This window comes from Lonchura striata, chromosome 3, assembly GCF_050655825.1.
Source record: "Lonchura striata isolate lonStrDom1 chromosome 3, ASM5065582v1, whole genome shotgun sequence".
NCBI classification, from domain to species: domain Eukaryota; kingdom Metazoa; phylum Chordata; class Aves; order Passeriformes; family Estrildidae; genus Lonchura; species Lonchura striata.
In genome coordinates, this window is record NC_140705.1 from 70,147,461 (window position 1) to 70,161,663 (window position 14,203).

At 35.7% G+C, this 14,203-nt stretch overlaps 1 protein-coding gene across 7 annotated transcripts in view; it reads left to right on the forward strand.

The window, feature by feature from the left end:
* The window catches only part of SIPA1L2 (signal induced proliferation associated 1 like 2), a 129,863-nt gene that overhangs the window by 30,748 nt on the left and 84,912 nt on the right, over nt 1-14,203 (forward strand). For 6 of the 7 annotated variants that reach the window (XM_085576789.1, XM_085576792.1, XM_085576793.1 and 3 more), the window contains exon 2: nt 2,116-2,188. The gene's annotated coding sequence lies outside the window, so the exon portion shown is untranslated. Of the gene's footprint in view, nt 1-2,115; nt 2,189-11,735; nt 11,847-14,203 lie in introns of all 7 variants that reach the window. The other variant, XM_021527120.4, reaches the window with a different exon arrangement.

Sequence of the window (14,203 nt, forward strand, 5' to 3'; positions counted from 1 at the left end):
GTCCAGGACAAACTGATCTGTGATAATCACCTAATGCACAGCAGTTTTATGATGTCCAATACTACAAATAAGTTTTGAAATACAAGAAAGAAAATAGGCATCTTTGTATCTGATTTCTAATTTGATACTTTATGTGAATTTAAAGGGACATACATTACTTGAAATTCTGAGATTTTTTTTCATTTGTAGACCTTTATGAATGTAGGGACAAGATATTTTAAAGAAAACACTTGAATACCGGTGAAACAATAAGTTATTTTTGGAATATATAACATTATTTTTTATTCTCAATTCTTAAATTCTTTACCTGATTCAGTGTTCTGTAGAAGAACTTGGATTAAAGAAAAGAATTAGTATGTGGACAAGGTCTAGTGTTTTCCCATTTGGCTGCCTCACAAAAGAGCAGCATAATCCTCTAAATCCTATTTTACTCTGAGGATCAATTGATTCCACTTTCTCCTCCCATAAATGGACAAGTTAGAAATTGCCTTTGAGACAGATGTTTTGAAGCTTGCTTTTCCAGTGATTTGAATATATGATTACATTTTTTTTGTGAGAAAAACAATGCTAATAATTATAATATTCTCATAACCTTATATAAAGAAAACTGGAAGCAGTTTCTATTGGATAATGGACCAGATTCCATAGCCATTTTAAAAAGAATTGTTTTTAATTTTAACATTTGCTTTCTTCTCATGCTTTTACTTTTGAGTTTCAGTATTTATTATGGCTTTCGTTTCAGATTTTATTAGACTGAGGTGTATCTGTGAAATTCGTTTTCATCAGATATAATTTTTAAGTTAGGAATGAGAAATTTTTGTTTAATATCTTGGGGGTTTTTAGTTGTGTGTTTTATTGGCAAACAGTTACCTGATGATGCTAGTCTACGCTACTACGGATAGAGTTGAGGGGTTTTTTTTGGCTCTCCCATGAGACCTGCACTGGCCAATGTGTTTGCTTGAATTTTAGGTTGTAACTATACCAGGAGCTGGTTTTTTTTCTTTTGTTTTTTTTTTTTTTTTTCTCTCTAGTGTGAGCATACTGGTGAAAGTAGACTTCAGTGGTTGGCTATTTTTGACTAGACCTAGAATGAGGATAGTAGTAACCTGTCCTGCATTCCGTCTGTATAGGCTTTTTGTTTGTTTATGTTACCGGTGTCTTTAATACCTAGATATGCAACTGACGTAGGATTTTGAGGCTTTGTGTTCTTTTCCATTGTATGCACTATTCTGTAAAATACCTATTAGAATTATTTTTGTCCCTATGGTGGTGATTTAGTACAGGAAATAACATCTGTTCCTGCTGTGTGTGTGTTCTTTTTGCTTTCTTTCAGTATGAATATAACATTGTGTATTTTCAAGCCAGATTTTACTGTCTGAGATCATGGTGAAATGAACTCCTTTTGAAACTTTGTAAGCTTTGATATAAAATAGCCAAATTGTCTTGCTGGTACTTGATAGTTTTGTGATTTATCTCATTCTAATGTTGATCAGACAGACCTAGCTAAAATATTTTTTTACATATGTTTTTATTTACTTTAGTTCAGAAGCAAATATAAAATTGTCAGATGTAAATTTTGCAGTGTTAGATAATTTCTTGGCTGTAAGTTATCCCACAGAATCTCAGAGCATGTTTTTTAACCTTTTGGATCAACTCACTACTCGTCTCTCAAAACATTTTATGGAACTTAATAACTTTTTCTCATCCTTGTAATTGAATATATTATTACGCTACTTGCTTTTTACAGTACAGTTCTAGGAATAGCTGTGGACCCTTTATCATAACCTTTGAAGCAGAGCCATAACGAAACTGTCTGTTGGTTCAGCACCTACTGGCTCATGACCCTTTGCCCTAGCAATGGTTTTTTTCCAGTTATTGCCAGGAACTTGAACAGATAACACCTTTAAAGTCTCTGTTGCAACACATACATATGAAACTATGCTGATTTTTAAAGTCAGTGAGTTGCTCTTGATATTTTACTTGCATGTAGAAATTAGTAGATTTTCATTTTACTAGGGTTTATTTAAGTGTTTTGTTTTACTTATCTCTTAATATCATAAGACAACCTGTTCAGCCCAAACCAAAACAAATAAATCTTTCTCATTTGATTTGCAGGTATTTCCATTCTGTTGATATCAGAAAAAGAGTGACTAAAGTTGACATCCTTTGTGAACTCTTCTAGCCAAAGGTAAGCACAGTTTCTAGCTGATGGCAAATATATTTTTACTATGTTTGTAGTACTTTTAAATAAAAAGGCAGCTGTGCTGTTTTCTTGATGTTCACAAATGGGATTTCCTTGGGACACCTAAAGCACCCTAAAAACCCTAAGTTAATAATTTATGTGGCTGGGTGTCCAAGTGAATAAAGAATCACAGAATGCTTTGAGTTGGAAGACACCGTTAAGATCATCTTCCAACCTCCCTGTCATAGAAGGACATTTTCCACTAGCTCCCTTCAACCTGGTCGTTCCCAGCTTCTCAGGATGACCTGTTCCAATCTTTCACCACCCTCACAGTAAAGAATTTCTTATTCATATCAAATCTAAACCCACCCTCTTTCAGTCTGAAGCCATTCCCCCTTGCCATATCACTGCATGCCCTTGTATAAAGTCCCTCTCTGGCACTCTTGAAACCCCTTTTGCCTGCTGGAAGGCTGCTATAAGTGTTCCCTGTCTTCAGGCTGAACAAAACCTGTCTCTAGAGAAAGTTCAGCCTTTTTTTTTGAAATCTATAACTTGGCAGATAGCCTCTCATTAATATTGAAGTGTAGGGTACAATCAATACTATACAGCTGTTATTATACAGAAGGATTATTTTGTAATGCATCAGAGAAGCCAAATTCCTATCTCTACAAGCTCCTTGATCTAGCTCAGCTGGATTTGTTTTAATTCTAGGATATGGCTCAGGCTTAGAAATATTTTATGTTGGCTGAACACAATCTATCATCTGAAGACATTCAGTGTGGTAGTTTTCTGTTTCTATCATATTTCTGACACCAGTAAAACTTTTAACTTTTATTTCCAACTACATATTGTTTCAAGGAGGAAAAAAATTCTGAAATAAGAATTTTAAATGTTTTTATGTTATATTTATAATATGTTCAGAGATTTGTATGAAGTAAAGAATTAGGAGATTCTGAATAATTGATCCTCCTTGCCATGTTTGCCACATGCTTTGATGCAGGAGAAAAGATTGAACTTTGAGTTCAGCCACCTGAGCCCCTCAGCCCCTCTGTGTGCTGCAGCGTTAAACTAGGTGGATGCTCAGTATCTGTGTTGTTGTTTATCAGATTTTAAGCGTCTCCTTTTGTTCACATTAGATTAATAGTTTTTTTTTTTCTCCCATGTTACTGTGTTTGATGAAGGTCTGCTTTATTAATGACAGAGTAGAACATTGCTCTAAAATCTTACCTACTACTTTTCATATAAACAATGTGTTTTGCTTTGGAAGTAGTCAGACTGAGAGGACAATATATTGTAGCATGTTTTGCATTGTGTGTTGTCAAGAATATCTTCATTTGAATAATGCTAATGTAGTAAAAGAGAACACTAGTATTTCTAGTCTAGAATTATGTGCTAACCACTTCTAATATTGCATTTGCTTTATCTTTTGGCTGTACAGTTGATCAATGCATAGTAGATGTTTAAAGAAATCTGGAAGAAGCTGAAAAATATAACTTGTATATTTTACCCTCTTTCTGTCATTTAGAGTAGTAGTAGGTATAATAATGCTGCAAAAAGAATGATGGTTACAGATGTCTAATAAGGTGCATTGTTTTTCTTTCATAATTTGAAAAGTATATAATACAAGGAATATTGCTGTTTAAGGTAGGAGAAAACACCTGTGGTTTGCTGACCCCTGAAATAAATACACATTGATTTTTAAAATTTTTTTTTTTCTGGTATGGGCTTTGTTCCATATAATCCTGACAAAACCTTTATGTCAAAATTGTTCTTTTGATATAGTTTACAATTATGGTAGCAGTGGTACTGATTAGCAGGTTTGATAATCTGGACTTTGAAATATGTAATTTTATAGACCATAAAAATTTATTCGCTCTTTCTTATAAGTACAGGCACAAGAAGATAGATGGGAAATTCTTTTAGTTGTAGAAAACTGTTAGGGGTTTTATCTCCCAAGTTAAATAGTTAACCATTTATTAAAGAATGGTAACACTAAAAACTAAAACCTGTTTGAAGTTTCTTTTAAGAGGCATTCCAAAATTGGCTACACAAAAATGAAATGTTTGAAAAGTGTTTACAATTTCAATTATTTTAAAAGTAATCCAAATTACTTACCTGAGGTTGTTCAGCTGTTATAATTCTACATTACACCGTAGCTGTACTTTTAAGGCAGAGGATCATATAATAAAATTGGAGGCTGTGCATCCATGTAGAATGTATACATGTCAGATTCAAGGGATAAACTTGTTACATTTGCCTAACATCAGCTTCATGGGTGATGTTTTCACTGGGAGGATGTGTCCAAATGTATGACGTAGATATGGAATCAGTAAACCTAAATGCAGCATTTAGTTAGAGTTTTGCATCCAGTAGCATGTTTCCTTTTCATATTTATAAACAAATTTAAAACTAAACTCTTTGCCTCCAATTACTGATAGACTGAACTCTGCTAGCTACTGAGGCACTATTTCTGTAATAATTTTTATAGTTATTTCATAGGGACATGTGTACATGGGACAACCAATTAGATCCTATAGTTTGGTATTTTGGAAGTTTTTTGTGATCTGGGAATGAACTGGCTTCTAAAGGCTTATGTATTTATGTGAGTTAATGAAAACATCATCTATTGACAGTTTGTGTATGTTGGTAATTGTGATATGGGCATAGATAGAACAATGTAGTTTGGGCATAAACATAAACCATATAAACATATCAGAAACTAATGCAAACAAAAAATGTTTAGTAATAAATTTGCTCTGATAATACAAGTATGGCATGATATAACTTTTTCACAGTAAACTTGGTGTGCCTTTTGTGCAAAGAAAGTTGTTTTCAGAAGCTGAGCAATATTAGACAAATCACAGAATTGCTGAAATGGAGAGGTGACTCTTATATCACATAGTTAGCCATCCCTGCTTACAGGTCAAGGCCAGCTGGATTTTAAATATCTTCAAGTGTGAAAACTCCACAACCTGTCTGGACAACCTGTTCTGTTGTTTGACTCTCACAGTCAAAGGGTATTTTCCTATGTTTAGGTGGACTTTTCTTGTGCTTCCTGTCTTATTTCCCTTTATCTTGCATTGAACACCCATGAGGAGAGTCTGGCTCCCTTTCATGCCCCCACTTAGGCATTGGGGAGATCCCCTCTGAGCTTTCTCTTTTTCAGGATGAGCAGCCCCAGCCCTCTCCCCCATTCCTTATATGAAAGATAATTCAATCCTTCAGTCATTTTATTGGCATTTCTCTGGATTTGCTCCTATAGTTTCTGTGTCATTCTAGTACTGGGGGAATATGGAATACAATACTCCAGATTTGATAAGGGACTGATGATGGAATTTTAGCTCTAACCAGTAAGTGAAAAATAACTAGCTAGGAATGCTGATAGGCACATACCATTTTTGTCAATAGCAATGTAATATATCAGTAATTCTGTATGGTGTTTTATGTGTCATATGCACCTTTTCAATCTCCAAATTGTTATCCTTTATTTCTTCTGTAAGAAGAATTAAAATATACTTAGGTATAAATAAAATATCAATCTGCTTTATCTTACAAGGTATGTGTGCTTCAGTTTTAGATGGCTCATAGTCTTAATAGTTCTGCCACCTGAGTGGAAAGGTTGTAGGGTAAGTGAACCAATGTTTTGCTTAAAAGTTATTGGATCACATGGTACAAAATACTAGTAATGCTATGGGTTGTTTGTTTGTGTTGGTAAAATAATACCAATCTTCAGAGTTGGTTCCCTTCTGACTGCCACAAATCTGGCAGGACTGAACAGTTTAGGGAGAGGGCTGTTTTAGTTCCTAAAGGCAGTGAGCCAAAAAAATATATATGCTGTGTTATGTCTCTCTGCCCTTGCTACACAAAGTCTGTGGTTCTGGAATATGTGTTTGTTGGGTCTTTCCATTTAGCTTACTGGAGCTTGGAAAGAAGTAGGACTCTCGCCTCTTCAAATGCCATATCATTCTACATAATAATGAGGTAACAGTAAGCAAAAGTGTTAGTGAGGTCCTCCAAAATAGGATTCAAGGTAAAATAACATGTATGTTAATATAATGGAAGAGCTTACTAATGTGCATTTTGGGTTAGCTGTTTTGCAGAGGGAGTAGGGGGGACAAAAGAAGGAATATTGACAGGTTGGGTAGGATAGTTAAGCTCAGGAACTGAAGAGTGATGAGTCTTATAAGGGAAAGAGACTGTTAATTTAAAAAAATTGGGAGAAACTAGTGTTAAACTTTCTTTCCTTAGCCCTCAGCCAGTAGTATTTCTTTTTCCTTTGAGGAAGAGGCTGATGTGCCACTGACGCTAACTAAACAGATGTAAAAAACCAACAAAATGTCTTAAGAAACAAATAAAAAGAATTGAAAGGAAATTGTTACAAGGGAGGGAGGAAAAGATGCAAACCTTCTTGATTCCTTAATTAATGTAATCTAATTTATTTCAGTAAAATGATTTGTGTATATTATTGTTTTATACAGAGTGAAGGCTTATAGTAAATTATCTTAATTTAAATCCTTTATTTCTGGCTCATGCAGAAAAAGACTTCTAATAAAATATTTGAAATAATTAAGAATTAATGCAAACACTTTTGAAGATAAACTGCAGAATGGGTCAAAAACATGTACTTGTTTTTGGTTACTGCCAGAACTGTGCAGGATGAGGGAGAAAGTTGGAAAAGAAGAGTTATGTATATGTGAAGGAGAGACTTCTCAGAGAAAACTGGAGAAACAGAACATGGAACAGCATGGGAAAACAAGAAATGAAAAAAAATCAAGAATTTCCAAATGGTTCAGAGAGAGCCAAAACCATTCTGGAATTAAAGTTGGTGAAGGATGTGAAGGACAATGAAAAACCTGTTTCAAGTACATAAGGAGTTGAAGGATGCTAGGGAAAATGTGAGCCCACTGATAGTGGGGTAGGGGATCTGGTGACAACAGGCAGAAAAAAGGCTGAAGTGTTCAACACAGTTTCCACTTCAGTCTTCCCTGGTATGACCAGCATTCCAAAATCCCAGACAGTGTGGAGCAAGGAAGACTTACCCTCAGTAGAGGGTGATTAAATTAAGGGATATTTAAACAAACTAAGCATAAATAAGTCCATGGGACTTGGTAGAATGCACCTATGAACACTGATGGAGCTGACCAATGTCAGTGTGAGAGCACTCTTGATTTCTTCAAAAGGTCATGCAATTTGGAGAGGTTACTGAGGACCAGAGAAAGATCTATATCCAAGGAGAGTCTGGGGAAGTACAGATAAATAAGCCTTGCTTGTCCCTGTGAAGGTGATAGAGCAAGTGATCCTGGAAGGTATTTCCAGGTGCATGAATGACTGGGAGTAGTGAGCAGGAATTGAAGCATGGAAAATTCTACTTAACCCACCTGATACCCTTCTATGATGAAATGACTGGCTTGGTGGATGAGAGAAGATAACCTTGATAGTGAAATAGACTGATAGCTGGCTGAACTGGCAAATTTAGAGGGTTGTAATCAGCAACACTTGCTACAGTGGGGGGCCAGTGGTGTACCGGGGGACTGATACTGGGTTCAACACTGTTTAATGTCTTTGTTCATTAAACAGTGAGTGGGACTTTGTCTCAGTCCCATCTCTGTTGCTGGCACTGAGCACACCCTCAGCAAGTTTCCCGATGTTAAAAACCAGGAGGAGTGTTTGATATCCCAGGTTGTTGGGCTGCCATCCAGAGGGACCTCAACAAGATGAAGAGTGGGCAGAGAAGAACATTGCTAATTCAAAGAAGGACAATGCCAGCTGGGGAGAAATGACCCCAAGAACCAGCACATACCAGAGGTCAGCCACCTGCAAACAGCACTGCAGAAAAGGACCTGGAGATGTGGGAGGACATGAGCCAGCAAAGTGTCCTTGTGGCAGCACTGGTGAGGCCACACCTGGACTGCTGTGTGCAGTTCTGGTTTCCTGGCACAAGAGAGATAAGGACATATTGGAGAGCATCCAGTGCAGGCCACAAAAGAGGTTAAGGGACTGGAGTGTTTTTTGTATAGTGAGATGCTGGGTGAGCTGGAACTGTTTGGCCTAGAGAAGGCTCAGGGGGATCTCATCAGTGCATAAATTCTTGGAGGAGAGTGAAAAGAGGATGGAGCCAGGCTCTTTGCAGTGGTGCCCCGTGACAGGATAAGAGGCCATGATGTAATTTGAAATACATGAAATTCCATATGAACATAAGAAAAGGCTTCTACTATGAGGGTGGTTGGGCTCTGGAACTGTTTTACAGGAGAGGTTGTGGATTCTCCCTCCTTGAAGATACTTAAAACTTGACTGGACATGGCCATGAGCAGCTAATCTATGTGAACCAGTTTGAGCAGGGGGTTGGGGTAGAAAATCTCCAGTGGTCTGTTCCTGCCTCAAAGACTCCGTGTGATTCTGGTAACATAGGTGAAGGGAAGAAACTGATATATATTTTGTGAGCAGGAAAAAAAAGCTAGAACACATCGATTAATTCCATTAATTAAAGGATGAAGTCAAGGTCACCTGCAGCTCTTTCTTAATCAAATTGTAGGGAAAATGTCCAAGTCGTTCATTCTTTGGTTAGTGAGCTTAGGTAGAGGGCAATAGACATAAGAATATTTTTCAGGCTCAGTTAATTAGGAGGGGAGAAGATTTAATGAGGTTTTAGAAGCATTTTTCAGGGTCGAAATTGATTGTCTAAGAAATCTATAGAACTTTGAATTTTGTGAAACTAACTGTGCTGTAATATTTTTTATCCTGTCTATGCAAGGTCTATGTTTTTGTTTTCAGTAAATTTTAGTCTTAAAATATTGATAATATGATACAGATGACCTCTTGTTATATTTGATCTTCTCTTGGGTAGCCTGTCACATCCACTCCTGTCTAAAAAAATGCAGACAGCTTAAAATAATCTCTTGCAGGCTGACCTGGTCTGGTTATTAACCAGCACACTCTGAGCCCTGTCTGTTTGCAAAGTTGAGGGGGGAGGAGGGGGCAAGAAGCAAGGAAGCATTTAGTTTCAAAAATAGAAACCCCACAAGTACTCTTGAATATTTTTTATGGTCCTCTAAAAAGCTACTCATTTGTTGTGAATATCATTCAAATACTTTGTAGTTCTTAGCTGTTAGGCTTTTTTTCTTTTTGCAATCTTTTTCTTTTGTTTTGCCATCTCACTTCTGTCATTTAGCCTAGTAACCTGATTTGCCGCCCTGTCAAATTCTTCCCTGTGAACCGAGTGTGTACTTTGTCTTGCATGGCAGCCTGTGAGGAGAGGGAAGGAGGGATACAAACTTTTCCCAGGTGCTCCACTTCATCCAGTGTCTGCTTGTATACAGGTTTTCTGTTTTATCTTACTGGAAATAGGAGAAAGTAAAATGGATGGAAAGAAATCATACTTTAAAAACAAATAAAAAAGGAAAAGATTAATCTTGAAATTTCTCAAGGCTTTTTGGTCATACTTAAGGCCAGTGACATTAACTGCTTTGGACAGCTTCAGAAAGGGCAAGGCTACATGCCATCAAAGGCTGAAGATCAAAGTCCAAAATTTTCTTAAAAATATAAACTAAATTTGTAAACATTTTTGAAGTGTTTTTTTAAGGGGGATGGGAACATATATTTCCATTTCATGTACTGTTTGTTAAGCATATATGCTAGCTCCTTAGAAGAAAAGAGAAGTTGAGACATTTCTGTATGTGACATCCTTCCTTTTGTCATTGTCTCTTGGAGATTATAGAAAAGTGATCTCTGTTATTGTTAATGATGATATCAGTTAATTATGTTTGGGTGACTGACAGATTAGATAGACTATTTCTACTTTGCCTTTCCTTATTTTTCAGTTGGCTCCATATCAGCATTCACAGATATTTACTTAATTTCCCTTACTTAGGGATTGATGTTATTGCTGTATTATGTTTAGAAACCAGATACAAAGAATGTGACTTTGATTTTTGGCTCTATTTTCATCTTTCCTTAAAGTAGGTTTTTTTTTTTTTTTTAAGAGGAGAATGTTTAGAAATTTCTTCCTGCACGGTTTTGGAATTTAAAATACACCTGTAAATAGATTTATTTGGGGTTTTTTTTTTATCTGTTTTGCTCTCTTTGGCAAGCCTACTTTTAGAACTTTGAAGTGGGCTGCAGGTTTAATTCAAAGCAATTTTCTAAGGAAAGATAAACTGAGGGCATAATCCAGCCCTTTTGCTTTACATATGCTAATTATTAGATAACATTTGGCAGTTGGTAGCTTTGTCTGAGCAGGAGGAAGAGTATGGGTTATGTGGCAGCTGAAAATGTTTCAGCTAACTTTGTCTCCAGGGCAGCCAGAATTTACAGTGCTTTTAGACTAAGTAAGGTAAACTTAGGCTCTCCCCTACTTTGCATTTCATATAGTTTGACTTAGAAACACTGTTCCTAAACTAGAAATAAGCAATTTAAATACTTTTTTTTTTTCCAAATTGGTTAGTGTTTGTAACCATGATAGATTTCAAGTTTATGTAATATGGTATTAGTGGATGAAGTAGGAAGGAAATTTGCTCTGTCGTAGGATTTTGACCAGTAGAAGTTTTTGGCATTGATATTTTGTGTAGCTAGAGTTAAAATGAAGGGTATTTTTAAGTTCTTTTTTTTTGTGTGTGTATATTAGCAGTGTGTCTCTTTAAAGAAGTAATTGTGAAAATGTAAAAATTGACAAACTGTGTCCTGAAATTGTCGTAGTTGACAAGTGTATTTAATTAGGATTACTTGTGCCTTGAACCTCTATGTTTGTATTTCTGTTGCCCTTGTATTGTTTGTTATTAAGTTCATGCAGGAAACTAAAATAGAGTTCTCCATTGTTTTAGACATGTGTGTACTATGAGGTTGTGTGCAAGGCTTCTAGAACTGTGTACCAAAGCAATTATTTCATTGTTGGCAGCTTTGAGTTTCCTGATCTCTCATCTCTTTTCTTTGTGAATATCAAGGTGAAGTGGATGATGTAGTATTAATGCTTCACTCCTCTGGTTGATTTGAAATTATTTGGGGAATTTTTGTTTTCCATCTACAATAAATCTAGTGCTGAGTGAAAAAATCTTAACTAAACTCGGTTGAGTTATTTATTTATTGGTTTAGCAGTCTTTTGCAAGAAAAATAAGTTTCTCATACAAACTCCTCAGTGCTGGCTATAAGATCAATGGATGGGTGATGAGGGGGACAAAAGGTTTTCCTCACCTTCTTCCAGCTCTATATCTCAAATGTTAACATACAGATTAGGTTTTCTAACTAACAGATTTAGTTTTTTTAACTACTCTTATTGACTTCTGAGTGTCAGTTTGGACTAGAATATACATATTTTCTGTCTCTTTTCAACATAATTTGATTTGCATGCTGAATCCTTTTCTTAGAGTTAGTTGTTACCACCTTGATGCTCTGTCCTTTTGACATGGTGTATTTCCTTGAAGTGTTCAGCCCAGAAACTGCCCGGCTATGTTTGGTATACTGCTCAGTGAAGATTTTATTAAAAACTCATCTTTTCTAGGTAGCAGAATCAGAACTAAGCCCAGTGTAAACAAATGTTTCTCTATTTATGTTTAAATTACAGAATGTTGTCAAATTACCTTGTTTCGTAGCACTGGAAAGACAGAGGCTCTGGAAAAAGGCCTTAGTGGTATCCCATGCTCTCTGTGAAGGCTGTGTGTGTGATGGCTTGGGGGTGAGTTATTGAGCTTTTTAAAGCACGTTTAGTTTGCATCACCTTATAAAAAATGTCTTTACAAAAGCAGGACAGAAGAGTCTGCATGTGTTCTGTGGATGAGTCTTTGTAGTATCTTATCCATACTTACTTTATTCTATAACGTGGTACTTTCTTTATTCAACTGTTACGAAATCTACTTATTAATTGAATCAGAAGACATCTGGTTTGATACTGATTCATGTTTAAAAAAAAATCTTTTGGTTGACCACATATGTGGTCTGTCAAGTAGTATTCATTCCTTCTCTGGAAGCAAACATTTCCAGTAAAGTGCCTCCTACATGTCCATTGCCCAGACTCAGAATCTGCTTCTGTTGTCTTGCCTATAATTATTAGATGTTGATTATAGCTAGAGCTGTGAAGATTTTTTGGTTTTCCTATTTTGTGAACAATTTAGTATCTAAGTGTTTCTGTATTTAGTGAGGGTGGAGGAGGCCAACTTTCCTCTAGATGCTTTCCCAATTCATAGTAGCCAGTTGCTTGGTAGTTTCAGTATTTCACTGGCACATTGATTACTGAGGTTCCACTAAGATTTAATTTCCTTTCTGGCATTACATAGAGACAGACACAAGAGCATATTTCTTACTGGAATCTAAATGATATTGCAACAAAACAGGAATGCATAGCTTAAAATGTTGCTTAGAAGGCAAGCTGTATACTGAACAGACTGTACTAATTTTCTAATTAATAAAATAACCCTTTTTCTAAAAACAAAAATCAAACAGCCCTCCCTGAAAAAAGCAAACCAACCAACCCACAAACAAAAAGACCTAACAGAAACCCCAACCCTAACAGTACCTAAACAAATCAAACTCAAATTTATATCAGTCTCTGAGTATTTCAAGGTAGGAAGATGATTGCAGTGTTATACTGTGTAGCACTATTAGATCATTTTTTCTGTATTTGTAGTTTGGTTCTACAGTTTCCACAAAGCTGCTTTTCTCCAGTGGACTCAGAATTTTTATGTTAATGTGTACTCTTTCCCCAGTTACTTCACACTGTCACTGGGGTTCTGTAGAGTTCAATGGAAATAATGCCTGTCTTGTTTAGCTTAAGCACAATATGCTACTATAGTAATTTCACTCAACTTTTTTTTTTATGTGCAAAGCAGTTTGCATCATGCATTGAATCCTGTCTCATTCAAAAGTAGTCATTGTGTGTGTAGGAACAATTAATTGTATATCAGCAAATTGAATTAAATTTTTGTGTGTTTGCTTAATAATCTGCTTTTTTCTAACTTGGTTGTGAATGTTGCTGATATCTGCTTGAAAAACTAGGTTTATTAAAATTTATTTAAAATTAAGAGGTTTGGCAAATGCTCCTTAGACTTATAACTTGTTTGAGAACCAAATGTAAAAAGAGCTCTTACATTAAGGTTCTTCCTCCAGCCTCTGTCGTGAGTAGAGGAGAACACAGTGACAAGGGATGAGGAAAAAGCTGAAGTACTCAATGCCTTCTTTGCTTCAGTCTTTAATAGCAAGACCAGCTCTTCTTTAGGTACCCTGAAGAACAGGGTGAATCTTGAAGACATAAATGAGGAACAGAACGAAGCCCCAGTAATCCAAGGGAAAATGGTCACACAGTTTTGGAGGTATATGTGGCAAAATAATCTGGCATTTTCATTTTTGCTTCCAGATGAGTTCTGGCGTTCATGAAATACTTTGATCAAGAGCAGATATTTGTTATCCTGGATACAAGTGTTTTTGGTTTTTTTCCCTCATACATCTTCCCTTTGTTTGAGTTATTTCATGGCTTTGATATGCGTCTTTGAAATTTTTAAGTAGCAACCTCTGTTTAAACTCAAATATTAATTTAATGTTTTCAAGTAGCTTTAATGAGTTTATGAGGGTATTTAATAATCAGGGTTTCTTTTTATAACAAAGGCTATATATCTCTGTTATATTTTCTCTAAAAATAATAGCTGAAAAATGAAAACTATTATTAAAAAATAATTCTAGTTTTAAAAAGTATGATGTAGGACCACAAAGGCTACTATATATTTTTTTTTCTTTTTTATGGTCTTATCTAGTTTATCTATGCTAAAAATACATAATTTGTGATCTTTAGGACCTTATTTGTTTACTTATATTTGTAATTGACAGGGTTGATGACTGAGTATTCTCTGAAGGGTTTTGTTCATTGGAATCTTCTCTAGGCTATTGTTTGAACTAGATAATTTGCTGACTTTAAGAACATATTGAAGTGCATATTTGTTTTGCCTTGTTTTTGACAGGAGGTGGAGGAATGGATTATCACCTAAGAGTAACACATGGTATTAACTGTTGAGTGTAGGTACAGACCCTTCTTATTCAGAGGAA